This window comes from Pinus tabuliformis, chromosome 8 (genome assembly GCF_031772625.1).
Source record: "Pinus tabuliformis cultivar Carrire ecotype Pingquan chromosome 8, CPIR1, whole genome shotgun sequence".
NCBI classification, from domain to species: domain Eukaryota; kingdom Viridiplantae; phylum Streptophyta; class Pinopsida; order Pinales; family Pinaceae; genus Pinus; species Pinus tabuliformis.
In genome coordinates this window covers 1789975240-1789990385 of record NC_142294.1, presented here as the reverse complement: position 1 = coordinate 1789990385, position 15146 = coordinate 1789975240, and the positions used below count along the sequence as shown (strand labels likewise).

Here is a 15146-nt window from a genome sequence, read left to right as displayed (position 1 = left end):
GCAGATATTAGGTCCTTTATGGGGCTAGCAGGTTATTACAGAAGATTTGTGGAAGGCTTTTCAAGGGTAGCATACCCTATCACCTCCTTACAAAAGAAGGGAAAAGTATTTAAGTGGACCCCAGAATGTCAGCAGAGCTTCGAACAGCTCAAGCACTTACTCACCACTACGCCCATATTATGTATAGCTGATCCTAATAAGGATTACGTGGTCTGCACTGACGCAAGTAAAGAAGGTGTGGGAGGAGTGCTGATGCAAGAAGGAAGAGTCATTGCATATGAATCAAGGAAACTGAAGGAACATGAGCAGAAATATTCTGCTTACGACTTGGAGCTGGCAGCTGTTATTCATGCACTGAAAATGTGGCGACACTACCTCTTGGGGAGAAAATTTTTGCTGTTAACAGACCACCACAGCTTAACAAATTATTTCAGCCAACCCACTTTGAATGCGAGGCAAGCTCGTTGGGCTGACTTTTTAAGCGGGTTTGATTTTGAAATTAAGCATTTAAAGGGGAAGGAGAATCGAGTAGCTGATGCATTGAGTCGAAAGGTACAATGCGTGTGCAAGATTTCGGTCAGTAAGTGGCAGAGTACTCTACTTGAAAGGGTAAAAACAGCGGCTGATCAAGATGCTGTTTATCAGCAAATTAAACAGCAAGTACAACAACTGTCTGGTAAGGAAATACAACAGGGGTATGAGCTAGATGATGCCGGAATGCTGTATTTTAATAAAAAGCTGTATATACCCAATGAAAATAGTCTTAGAAGACTGATTCTGGACGAATTTCATACCAGCCATTATACCGGGCATCCAGGATACCAGAAAATGGTTACCGCTCTTCGAAAAGAGTATTACTGGCCAAAAATGAAGAAGGAGGTAGCTGAGTATCTAGCACGATGTCTAGAATGTCAGCAGATCAAAGCGGAGCACTTGCATCCAGCAGGGCTGCTACAACCCTTACCCATTCCGGAATGGAAATGGGAGACTATCTCCATGGATTTTATAACCGGATTGCCTCGAACGAAGAAGAATAATGATTCCATTATGGTGGTAGTGGATAAGTTGAGTAAGGCAGCACACTTCATACCTGTGCAATCAACATATAAGGCTGTGAAAATTGCTCATATTTTCATGCAAAATGTATTCAAATTGCATGGACTTCCGAAGGTAATTATCTCCGATCGTGATGTTAAGTTTACATCAGCCTTTTGGAGGACATTGTTTGCTGAGCTGGGAACACAGCTGAACTTTAGCACAGCTTATCATCCCCAAACTGATGGCCAAACGGAGCGAGTAAATCAGATTGTAGAGGACATGCTGAGAGCATGTGTTATGATGAAGCCAACCCAATGGGAAGAATATCTCCACCTGGTCGAATTCGCATATAATAATGGGTATCACTCCTCAACACAGATGAGTCCTTTTGAGGTCATGTATGGGCGGAAGTGCCGCACACCCTCAAGTTGGGGTGGACCTGAGGATAGACTACGAATTGGTCCTGAGATGCTCAAGGAAATGGAAGACACAGTAAAAAGGGTGCGTGCTAACTTAAAAGCCGCTCAGGACAGACATAAAAGTTTTGCTGATCGGAAAAGAAGGTTCAAAGAATTCCAAGTTGGGGATCATGTGTTTGTTAGAATCCAACCCAGAAGAAGTACCTTGCAGTGGAGCGGGTGTGCCAAACTTGCACCTCGCTATTTTGGACCTTTTCAAATCTTGGCAAGGGTGGGGCCGGTAGCTTATCAACTCGCTCTACCAGGCCATATTAGGATCCATAATGTTTTTCACGTTTCCGTATTAAAACAATACGTCTACGATCCTAAACATGTGATTCAATGGCAGAATGTTCGGGTAAGAATTAATCTGGTCATTCTAGATAAGCTTTGTCCCTAAACAGGAAAATAATTTAATCTGTTGCTGATTGCAGGTCGAGCCGGAAGGCGAGGTTCTGGTCGAACCACTGACCATTCTCGACCGGAGAGAAGTGCAGCTGCGGAAACGGGTTATTTCCCAAGCTAAGGTGCAGTGGCAACATTATGGGCCTGAAGAGGCCACTTGGGAGGATGAGGAACTCCTTAGAGAAGCTTACCCGAATTTGTTTAAGGGTGACGGACATCGGGACGATGTCCAATCACAGGGGGGGGAGATGTAATAACCCCAGATTATGTAAATATGAAAATTACTGTGGTAAAAGACATTAATACAGTTGTTGTTTATGTTTAAAAACAAAACTGTGATAAACTATTTTGATAAAAGTAATTTAAATATTTTCTTGAAATGCTGGCAGCCTCTAAGAGGTGGATTGAAAAGAAAGAGATCAGTTACTTAACTGATGGAAACTACCTTCCCCAGAACAGGAAAAGTCCTGGCTGTAGGGGAAAGTTCTGTGCTGTGTGGACAGACAGAAGGAACCTTTTCCAAGAAGAGAAAAGAGGAAAAACAAGAAAAGAAAGGACTGGTTAAGTCTGGTGAGGACCAGATAACCAGGCACAGAAAGTGCACAAATCTTGTTGAGGGCTAGAGGCCTGCAAGATGGCTCGGGGGGAGAACTCCATCTGAGAGATGGATCTCATGGCTGGGTGGAAGAGCATAAACAAGTACAGGTGACTTGCTTGAGAAACCATTACTGATACTGGCGAACCAGGTACGGTTTCAAACTGCAGAGTCTCTGTTTGAATATGAAAAATACAGTGAATGTACAGTAGTTAAACAGGAAGCAAGTTTCTTTTTCTAGTTACTGTCATAATGATAAGAAACTGTATAGATATGGGTAAAGTTAAAGGACAGATTGTCATAAACCTAGTTTGACTGTAGATAAAGCTACATGGAAAGGTGAAGTTAAAAACTGGTTATAGGAACCAGGAAAGGTAACCAAGAACTGGTTATCGAATGACTGTCAGAATATAACCTCGTGCAGAAGACCGAGTCACTGTTTAACAGTGCGTAAACTAACATTGACAGAATAGCATTAAATATCTTGATAAATGATCAAGTCTATACCTGAGGGTGTCGACAGAGTGAGGTTAGAACCTCTGAGTCTGAGGAGACGAGCACTGACGGTAGTCAGATGCTACCCTGTCGTCGGAGGGATAAATAATACCTTCAGATGTTTAATACAAAAGACTAACGAAATGAAAATACACAGAAAGAATACCCAGACAAACAACGTTAATCTGATAACTGTGCAAACAGGAAATGAGATTATTATGACATTTCATCAACCCATGTTCCCAAAAATACAGTGTTAGCGAACACGGTAACATGAAGCCAGCTCCGTGGAGCGATGAACTGGAAGAGAATATATTCATGTATATGAAACCCTGTGCATGTAAATCGATAGAGAAATATATTTACGCATCCAAAACCATGTACATGAAAATTGAAATGGAAAATATATTCAGGTATACAAACCCTATGCATGTAAACCGAAAGGAGACACATAGGTATATATATAATCCTGTGCATGCAATCGAAAGAAGTTATATAGTTATATGTATACAAAATCTGGTTCATGCAACTTCGAAAGTGGCATATATGCATAGATAAGAGAAATCTGTGTATTCGTTGCATTCAAACCTCAGGCATGTATATATACAGTGCGACATTACCCTAGCGAAAAGGAAAAATATAATACCAACTCTGTTAGCTGTTCAAACGTTTATATAAATACTGAGCAGACTTAATAAACAACAACAACATGGAAATGCGAAACGAAGCAATCATTATAACCGAGATAGCTCATAAGGCTGCCTTTGTAAAAACGAAGAAAAACAGTGATAAAACATGCACCCCATGCTCTGATCTATCACGGTTGAACATACAGACTAAACCCATTTATGATGCAAAACGGAAAACAGCCCTAAGGGCTTAGACTGAATCATAATCCATGTATAAGTTACAAATATACATATAGAACTCCAAATGTCAAATGCCGAACGGCTAAACCGTGATAGCACAGCACTGTTCCTACATTATTCAAATGAGATTATCAAAATAGAACCGAACCCTTTAGCCAGGTCTGTGTGTCAAGACCGGGTCGGTAATTACATGTCCAAAGGTAGACAGGGCAAACCAAAAACAATTGAGCACGCCGCGATAGGCTGCATTTCAATAAAAATAAGTCTTCAATACATACAACCGAACTCCGGGAGAAATCCACTGTGAGTAACATTCTCTTAAAAGTCATGAATCTAACCAGAACATGAAAAGAGACTTAAACGCAGATGGCGAGGGTTCCTTGGAAGAATACCTCGGCAAGCAAAACAAAGAGACCCTTCTTCAAGCTGCAGACTGCACAAACGTAATGCAAACCCCTCAATCGATGGTCTGCGAGCTCTTGCGAGCAGGGGTAATGTAAGTAAGAACTAAACTCATACCTGTGGCCGCCGAGAAGGTGGGTTTTCCATGTGTGAATGCCTTGGCACCACCAGGAGGGTACCGGAAGCTCAACGGCATTACCTGCAAACAAGAGGAATCATCCATTAGATAATGTTACACATAAATAGTCCTGTAAGTGTATACAATGTATCGAAGGGTCGAAGGTTAAATACCTGTGGCGGATTAGTTTCAGTCATGTTACAGCTTGCAGAGCAATTGCAGGTTAAGAGATTAACACTAGTAGAGTTTAGCCAGAGGAGGAGCGCCGAGAAGGAGCCAGAAGGGCCGAGCAAATGAACAGACTCCGAAAGCGTTCGGATGAAGTTATGTAATGACATAAACCCTTGTGCAAACCTCAGCCGTTTGATCCTGTGGAATGATCCTGACCGTCTGTGCAGGGCGGGAACACCAAGCGTAGAGACCGAGATCTCTGTGACCGAAGTGTCACATGGCCTAAGGAGCCAAGACTTGCCACCTGTCTTGGAAAGGACTGCAGTCTTAAAGGCAGGAGTGAGCTGGCACCTGCAAGGGCTGCGGCAGGACCGCCGAAGCCCGAGCCACATTAATAATCCCTGAGATTAAACTGGTGAACGAGAGCTGGCTACACATTAAGTCAATGCGTACATGAACCAGCATGACATGGTGTTGTAAGCCACGTAGTTCATAAACTCCAAGTTGCAATAGTAACCAGTACATAAATTGTTAGCTTTTCATACGTGGCATGAGTATGGATTTTATTACCATATATGCTGACATAAAGATTGGAAAGTGTGTGATGTATATATATAACAAATGTTAGAATAAAGCGTACAGTAAAATTTTTTTTATGTATGTGAACGAGGGTGTGACAATAGGAGGTAAAAGTTGTCATATGAAGTGTAAAATGATTAACATTTATAGTTGGTGCATTAATTACCATGACAAGATATAGAAAGAATTGGGAGGTGAAAGTTATCATATGAAGTGTAAAATGATTAACATTTAGTCAGGGAATTAATTACCACTACGAGATGGCCACTACGAGATGGCCACTATGGGAGGTAAAAGTTGTCATATGAAGTGTAAAATGATTAACATTTAGTTAGGGCATTAATTACCATGATGAGATATAAAAAATAAAAAAATGTCCTATGAAGTGTAAAATGATTAACATTTAGTTAGTGCATTAATTACCATGACGAGGTATAAGAAATAGAAATTGTCATATAAAGTGCAAAATGATTAACATTTGGTTAGGGCATTAATTACTCTCACGAGATAGCCACTATAGGAGGTAAAAGTTGTAGCATAAAATGTAAAATAATTAACATTTAGTTAAGGCATTAATTACCATGACGAGACGAATAACAGATACTGAGATCGGGTGGCCATGTTATGACATGAGATGGCAACTATATAAGTTAAGTTTCAGATAAAATGGCAAGCAAAGCAAGTTTTGCATAAACTCACATGCAATCTGATTGCATAAAGTTCCATCTATCATCAAATATTTCGCCGTATCGCCAATACTAGGCACATCCATGCATCCTAGGAATTTAACTCCTGATATGGCCATAGCTGGAGCAGCATGGATGTTATTAGGTCTGATTTCGGTGTTGTTGCAAGCCTCCCTGTCTTTTTCTGCAAGCAGCAGGTCCAACGCCATTGACAACTGCTGGAGAAGAGATGCAAATTGGGCGCAGAATCGAATGAAGTTGGCAGATTGTGCTGTGGGCTTCGGAAGCGCCGCCAATGGAGGAAAAGGAGGGCAGATCTACACCGTCACCACCCTGATGACAATCCCACAAATCCGTTGCCCGGTAGTTTGAGATACGGAGTGACCCGCAAGAATCCACTGTGGATTGTTTTTGCTAAAGATATGAACATAAAGCTTCAGATGCCCCTCTCTGTTGCAAGCCACAAGACTATTGATGGAAGAGGGGCCAATGTTGAGATCAGTAATGGGCCTTGCATCCGCCTTGACAACGTGAACAACGTTATTATTCATGGGTTGAACATCCATGACTGTAAACCCAGCGTCGCGGGTAACGTTGAGGTGACGGAATCCGTCACCTGGATGACAAAACAGGATCCAGATGCTATATCTATCACTGGTTCTAAAGATATATGGATCGATCACAACACCCTCTCCAGGTGCTTAGACGGTCTCATTGACGTTTCGCTTGCTTCCACAGCTATTACTATTTCCAACAACCGTTTCACTTATCATGACAAGGCAAGTTTACTTAAAGTCTGATGGCCGATTTTAGCAATATTTTAAAATTTAATAATAGTTTATGCAGATTGTAGATTTAGTGATTGTGTTGGAATAGTTAAGCAACTAATTTGTTTTATTTGTCATCAAATTCTATATTCTAGAAATCTAGAATACTACATAATCTATAGCGATAGTGATTATTCTTTCATTGTATGAACGCATGCAGGTAATGCTTTTAGGCCACAGCGATGACTATGCAGGTGATAAAAGCATGAAGGTAACCGTTACCTACAACCACTTTGGACCAGGTGTCATGCAGAGGATGCCAAGGTAAGTTCATCGCACTAAGACTATCCCAGCTTGAAAATACATTAAAACCAGAGAGCAACGACTGCGTTGAGGAACATCCCCTTCTTAGTTGTTGGAATGGTTAGGACGGTTTTGTGTTTTGATTGATTTGTGTTTTCAAAGGGCAAAGAACAGTAGGTTATTGCCAACTGTTAGTTAATGGCATGTAAATTTGATCCAAACAAACAGATTAGTCCAAATAGTTAAAAGATTCACCATGTTTTAAAAGATGCATGCATTTTTTTTCCTCCAGGAAAAAACTTGGATTTTAGTATTAGAAAATAAAATCGCTTTTTGCAGATACATGTTTAGTATATTTTAGTGGATGAGTTTAAAATTTGGCGGAGACCCATCAGAAATCTATTTAGAATGAATATTTAGGTTTATTATTTAATTTATTCGAAAAGTACAATCACAAATAATGTGATGATATCGAAATTACAAACCAGTGTTATTGAAAAAACACTTAATTCTTGTTTTAGATTTGTCCATAAAAGTCTATGATAATATTCATGGAGTGTCCAGAAATTTCCGAGTAGTGGGTGTGAAGTTCTCTGTATAAATGCCAAATAGTGAACATATTAAAAGAACATTTTTAAGCCAACTGTCTCAGTCTCACTTTACTCAAGCAATCCCATTGATAACCAACCTCAAACCCATTAATTTTGAGAAGTTATTTGATATCGCTCACTCAATGCACGCAATTCTCTCGTTAACATATCAGTTAATAATCGTGCAGGTGCAGATATGGATACGTGCACGTCGCCAATAACAACTATGAAGGGTGGGGAATATATGCAATTGGAGGAAGCATGCATCCCACCATCAGAAGTGAAGGAAACCGATTCGTGGCCCCAAACGACCAGAATCTGAAGCAGGTGACACGGCGTGAAGCTTGTAAGCTTCTTCTTGTCTCGGTGGATGGTCGTGGGAGTCAGTGGGCGATATGCTTGTCAATGGAGCATATTTTGTTCGATCTGGTAAGGGAAACACTTTTCCAATGTACGCGGGAAGCCAACGATTTACAGTTAGTAGTGCGAGCTTAGTACCAGAGATCACTCGAGATGCAGGAGCTCTCGCCTGTATTCCCTCCAGGCCTTGTGTTTGAGGGCTATAAATATTATTGGGTCGCACCTTGATTTTTGTTAACAATGGTGTATATAATTGGCCTAACAATTTTGGTGCCTGTGTTGGAGGGTAATAAATATTATTGTATGGACACACCTTGATTTTCGTTTCCATTCTTTATTTTATTTTATATATGGTTAGTTTACCAATCTTTATTTTACATATTGCTAGTTTACCCATCTTTATTTTACATATTGCTTGTTTACTATTTTCTAATTTATGAAATAACAATTTTTATTTTTTATTTTTGTTATGATATCTCATTATTCTTCTAAGTTATATATTATATATGTTCTTGGTAACATTGTGGTTGTTCTTGGATAGGTAAAAGATGGTCGTTAATAGTAAAATGTTTTAAAGTTAAATTTATAAATTATTAATTTTATGCTAAATCTAAATAAATATTAGAAAATTAGGCATAATAATAATATAAAAGTTTAATAAATTGTAAGAGTTTATTTTGTTAGTGATGATGAAAAATTGTCATATAAAATATCGTTGTTATATTAATAATATATTTATGCGATAATCAATGTAATAAACTATTAATGTAATCATATTAGAATTACTATTCATAATATTATTAACACTAATATTACTTTTATCAATTTTGTTTTATAAAGAAATGACTAATAATTAATATTTGTGCTATAACTTTAGTTAATGTTATATAAATGTTAATATTAACATTAATAAATTGTCAAAATATTATTTATCATAATCAATAATAATCTTATTAACTGATGCAAAAATGACCTAATATTATTATAAACATAAAATAATATTTTTTTTTCCCATAAGGAAAAAGTCGTAATTTCTATTAATAATAGGAAATTACATTTTGTAGATGCTGGTCGCATATTTATATGAGGTCATCGACCTGTCTGAATATACAAAAAACAATAAACTGTAAGATCTGGATCTCCACGCAGGGAGTCGTATAGTTGATCTGTCTATTTAATACCACAGTTTTTACAAAAATTCCTCTGTTCAATGAGTACCTGCTATAGGCCGTGCATAAACTTAGAAAATATATAATAAAGTCCATATGTCAAAATGTCAAAATTGTCAAAAAATGGCACTGTTGTTGTCGGATCATTGACCCGTTCTGTTGAGGTCGTCAAAAGGCCTGTGATAATATTGATGGAAAGTTCCATCAATCTGCTCCTGTATCAGCCATTGTTCTAGATGGCTGTGCGCCGCTTCTTTGGAAAGTTGGTCCGCTTCTGTGTTCTGTTCCCTGTATATATGACGACAAGCAAAGGATTCAAAAGATGATATCAGTCTTTTGGCTTCGTCCAGTATATGTCTCAAAGAATATGCATGACATTGAGATGCAAAATTTATCCAATTGCAAACAATCTGTGAGTCTCCAAACAATTGCAAATGTCTGCAGTGCTTTTGATGTGCAAAATGAATGATATGTTTTGCGGTGCATAATTCAGTAAAGTTGTTGGTGTCGTTGTCATATTTGATCTGAATTTTGAAGCAGTGCGATTCATTTATGTGTAGAGCCCGCATCCTGTGCGGAACCATCGAAGAAAGCCCAGGGCTTTTTCTTATCGATAGCAATGGGATTTAAGGATTTAAGATATCTCATTATTCTTCCAAGTTATATATATGTTCTTGGTAACATTGTGGTTGTTATTGGATAGGTAAAAGATGGTCGTTAATAGTAAAATGTTTTAAAGTTAAATTTATAAATTATTAATTTTATGCTAAATCTAAATAAATATTAGAAAATTAGGCATAATAATAATATAAAAGTTTAATAAATTGTAAGAGTTTATTTTGTTAGTGATGATGAAAAATTGTCATATAAAATATTGTTGTTATATTAATAATATATTTATGCGATAATCAATGTAATAAACTATTAATGTAACCATATTAGAATTACTATTGATAATATTATTAACAATAATATTACTTTTATCAATTTTTTTTTATAAAGAAATGACTAATAATTAATATTTGTGCTATAACTTTAGTTAATGTTATATAAATGTTAATATTAACATTAATAAATTGTCAAAATATTATTTATCATAATCAATAATAATCTTATTAACCGATACAAAAATGACCTAATATTATTATAAACCTAAAATAATATTATTACATTTCTATCATACCTAAATTTAATATTAAAAATATTAAAGCTAATACCAAAATTCAATATTTAAAAGTAAAATCTAATATCAAAACCTTAAATCTTATATTATAATTATTACAGCTAAAAATATTATTGTTAAATATTTTCTAACCCTAAACATAACATTAAATATAATTAATACACCTAAAATTAAAACCCAATATTTCACCCTAAATTGTTTTAAAAATGGTTAATGATGTTATATATATATATATATATATATATATATATATATAGATATATATGAAAAAAATGTTTTTCCATGCAAAAAATTCAACTGTGATTGTGCAATCTTCTATATTACCTAACCAGCCAAGTGGTAGATTATTTATATAATTGAAATAATTTCAAATTTTCAAAAAAAAATTAAAATATTTTGAAATAAATTTTCCTAAAGTATCATTAAGATAGAAATAAATATTTTATCTATTGTAGCAAAAAAAATACTAGAAAAATGAACTAGGGTGAGCCATAGTCAATCCCACCATAGGCTCTCACAGCCTAGCCTCTCATAGCTAGTCACCCTCGTGCCAGATCTTAATTCCATAAGTGAACAACTAAAATTAGGGATTTATCACATTTTTAGGCCATATTTAAAAAAAAAAAATTGTGAAGGCCACACACTTAGGGAAAACTTAGTCTCTGTCAAATGGTCTATCAATCACAAATCTTATTAGTCACAATGTCTGAACCTTTATGGTTCTACCATAAATTCTCTTGTCAATTCAAATTTCTAAGTGGGAGAGTATCAGAGAAAAGCTAATGAGAATCCAAAAACCAACGGCTCATAAACTCCTTGATCGTTTCTCCTTATTTTCTATAATCACACCATAACCCTTCATCTTCCTAGTATTTTTATAAAATCTTCCTTGGAATACCAACCATTACATCAAGGAAAAATAATATATATCTAAGGAATGATAGGATTTCTCCCACACCTCCTTGCACTTTTTCCTCCCTGGTAATGTTTTCCCCTAGTTCAATTCTAGAATTTTTATTAACCAAAATAAGCATTACATCATACAACAAAGTTTGACATCATAGCACCAATGCTAGCACCATAGCATTATATGTTCTTAATTACATTACAAAAAATTGGGTAATGAAAAGGGTGTCACAAACCCCTCGACCCCCTTTAAGGAACATCGTCCTTAGAGGTCTACTATATGTAGAACCATTCAATTTAGAAGAACGGATATGCCACTTTCATATCAGTAACATTTTCCATGTCTTTAATTGCTTCTTCGATAGTGCCTTAAAGCTTTAACTGTCTACTTACCTCTAGACCTCTTAGCATTCCACCAAATTACTTAATAGTTTTTGTTGCTTTACAAGGATTACACACGAAACAAATGAAACTCATTCTTTTCTTGGACATTCCCAATGAATTCATGATCCCAATGAGTATGTAAATGGATCGTTAAAAACCAATTCACTCAACTATCCCCTTCCCTAGTAGGCCACACACCTTCCAAGTCTAAGCACCTCCTACTTTGCCTCCCCGATACCTTGGGCAATCCATTACTTGACAAGCATTCCTCACAAAGGAAGATCCTTGAGACTTATATAGTTTTATAACGAAGGAATTTCCCTTTCTTTCTCTAAATAACATAACACATTTTCCATAACATACTTCATGATGATCAATGTATGTCATAGGTTTCCAACATCACCAGAATGGCCTTGTCCCTAGGATTTTCAACTTCATAACCATCATCTATCATTCTTGGATAGATGATCATTTCACCTATATCTTGAGCATATAGTTTCCATGAGATTAATCAAAATAATTTAAATCAATTTCTCTTCATTTTTCTTTTCTTTTACAAACTTATTTCATATAGGAATAAGATTTCATAAATATGGATTCTCCTCATGATGTTTGAATGCATTAGGTCCCTATACTACTAGTGTAACCCCTTATTGTTATTAGTGCAACCCCCATTATTATATTGTTGTACCCATGTAGTCCAGATATTGTTATTATTGTGCCCCATAGAAGCCCACTTTTGTTATTGTTGTGCATTTATATTATTATTGTTATGTCGGCTCTGATTATATTATCACCCCTTAGACTCCTATATATAGAAAGGACATGTTGTCATTTGTAGCGTCCAAATTTTTTTCATTTGTGTAATGTAAACGAGGTTTCCCCTCGAAGAGGCTGATTTTCAAGTCGTTGATCTATCTTTACTATCTTCTTGTGAGTTGTTTCCATAACATTTGGTTCCAAATCTTTGGATTCTATGGCTTCGGAAGCGCCGCCAATGAAGGAAAAGGAGGGCAGATCTACACCGTCACCACCCCTGATGACAATCCCACAAATCCGTTGCCCGGTAGTTTGAGATATGGAGTGACCCGCAAGAATCCACTGTGGATTGTTTTTGCTAAAGATATGAACATAAAGCTTCAGATGCCCCTCTCTGTTGCAAGCAACATGACTATTGATGGAAGAGGGGCCAATGTTGAGATCAGTAATGGGCCTTTCATCCGCCTTGACAACGTGAACAACATTATTATTCATGGGTTGAACATCCATGACTGTAAACCCATCGTCGCGGGTAACGTTGAGGTGACGGAGACCGTCACCTGGATGACAAAACAAGATCCATATGCTATATCTATCACTGGTTCTAAAGATATATGGATCGATCACAACACCCTCTACAGGTGCTTAGATGGTCTCATTGACATTTCACTTGCTTCGACAACTATTACTATTTCCAACAACCGTTTCACTTATCATGACAGGGCAAGTTTACTTAAAGCCTGATGGCAGATTTTAGCAATATTTTAAAATTTAATAATAGTTTATGCAGATTGTAGATTTAGGGATTGTGTTGGAATAGTTAAGCAACTAATTTTTTTTATTTGTCATCAAATTCTATATTCTAGAAATCTACAATACTACATATTCTATATCGATAGTGATTATTCTTTCATTGTATGAACGCATGCAGGTAATGCTTTTAGGCCACAACGATAACTATGCAGGTGATAAAAACATGAAGGTAACCGTTACCTACAACCACTTTGGACCAGGTGTCATGCAGAGGATGCCAAGGTAAGTTCATCACACTAAGACTATCCCAGCTTGAAAATACATTAAGACCAGAGAGCAACGACTGCGTTGAGGAACATCCCCCTCTTAGTTGTTGGAATGGTTCGGACAGTTTTGTGTTTTGATTGATTTGTGTTTTCAAAGGGCAAAGAACAGTAGTTTATTGCCAACTGATTAGTTAATGGGGTGTAAATTTGATCCAAACAAATAGATTAGTCCAAATAGTTAAAAGATTCACCATGTTTTAAAAGATGCATGCATTTTTTTTTACCTCTAGGAAAAAAATTGGATTTTAGTATTAGAAAATAAAATCACTTTCTGCAGATACATGTTTAGTATATTTTAGTGGATCAGTTTAAAATTTGGCGGAAATGCATCAGTAATCTATTTAGAATGAAATTTAGGTTTATTATTTAATTTATTCGAAAAGTACAATCACAAATAATGTGATCATATCGAAATTACACACAACTGTTATTGAAAAAACACATAAGTCTTGTTTTAGATTTGTCCATAAAAAGCCTATGATAATATTCTTGGAATCTAGCATTTAGGAGTGTCCAGAAATTTCCGAGTAGTGGGTGTGAACTTCTCTGTATAAATGCTAAATACTTGACATATTAAAAGAATATACATGCTAAATAACCATAATAATTATGTCCCATACCTTTAGCTAATTTAGCCCTTAATACAGGATCATTTAGGTCAGGTTTCTTTGTTATTGGGATAAGTAGATCTTTATGGATCTATCCCCCGAAAGAACCGGACATGCCAATTTTTATGATCCAGATCGAACAATAACTGGAGGAAGTATATATCACTTATTTTATCCCGTGATGGAAGACGAATTGGAAAAATAGGAACTAATAATGTCTATGATCATCCATCATTGGTCATTTTATTATTCCAGTTGAATGCTCATGAACCAAGTAAGCTCACAAATTCGATCATGATCGATATGCCTTTTGGACCATCTTAGTCCTTGTAATCAGATTCATATGTGCTACTTCAGTTAAGGTAGCCTGCATGTACACATAATTGTGTTTAATGCAACTAGCGTATAGCAACAAACTTATGATTCAGTTAATTCATCATATGTTGATCTTTAATCAGTGCATGAGAAATTCATTAACCATATAAATAGTAACCAAGTGTAGTAAAAGCAGAACAAATCATCACACATAAGAAACACACATGAGCACCATGATATAAGGTGGAAACCCAATGCGGGACAAAAACCACTTGCTTTTGTCTTACTTTAATATAAGAAAAACTTGTTTACAATATTGTACTGGTGTAGACTCATACCTGTATGCAGGAAGCCACCTGTAGAAGGCTATAGCCTTCTCTCTTTCTCCAGCTACTACTCGAAGGGAGCTACAACCCCCTAGCTCTTTTCCATATTCCCCCTGAGTACATGCTGAAATCTCCAATTGAGCTCTTCCTTTTTACGTGCTGAGATGTACCAATCCGTCCATGCTCCTCCCAAGCACAAGCAGAGTTTGCAAATATATTTTTCAAAAGAATAATGTGACTCTACAACTCAACTAAGTGAGTATGACCTTCCTATCGCCAATCACTTATACATACATCAATCTCCCAACCATGTGGGGATACACCATTTTGACTCATCCACCCAACCAAGTGGGGATATACCAAATGTTTATACATGACTAAGATAGACATTGTTACATCATCCTTCCCATGAAAAGTGGGTTTAAAAATTACATCATATGACTCATGGGTCTTCAAAAGAAATACATGAAATTTTTAACAAAGACCAAAGACCTAAACAAGACCATGATAGTCATTAGCTACTATAATACACCATATGGTCTACACCATAAGCATCTCTCATCAACATCAGCAACCTGTAA

General features: G+C 36.5%; 2 pseudogenes; both read left to right on the top strand.

The window, feature by feature from the left end:
* Positions 1–5927: 5927 nt before the first annotated feature.
* On the top strand, positions 5928–8033 carry LOC149243381 (pectate lyase 1 pseudogene; annotated as a pseudogene).
* A 1208-nt stretch (positions 8034–9241) lies between these two features.
* LOC149243380 (pectate lyase 1 pseudogene) lies at positions 9242–13276 on the top strand (annotated as a pseudogene).
* The last annotated feature ends 1870 nt before the right edge of the window (positions 13277–15146 follow it).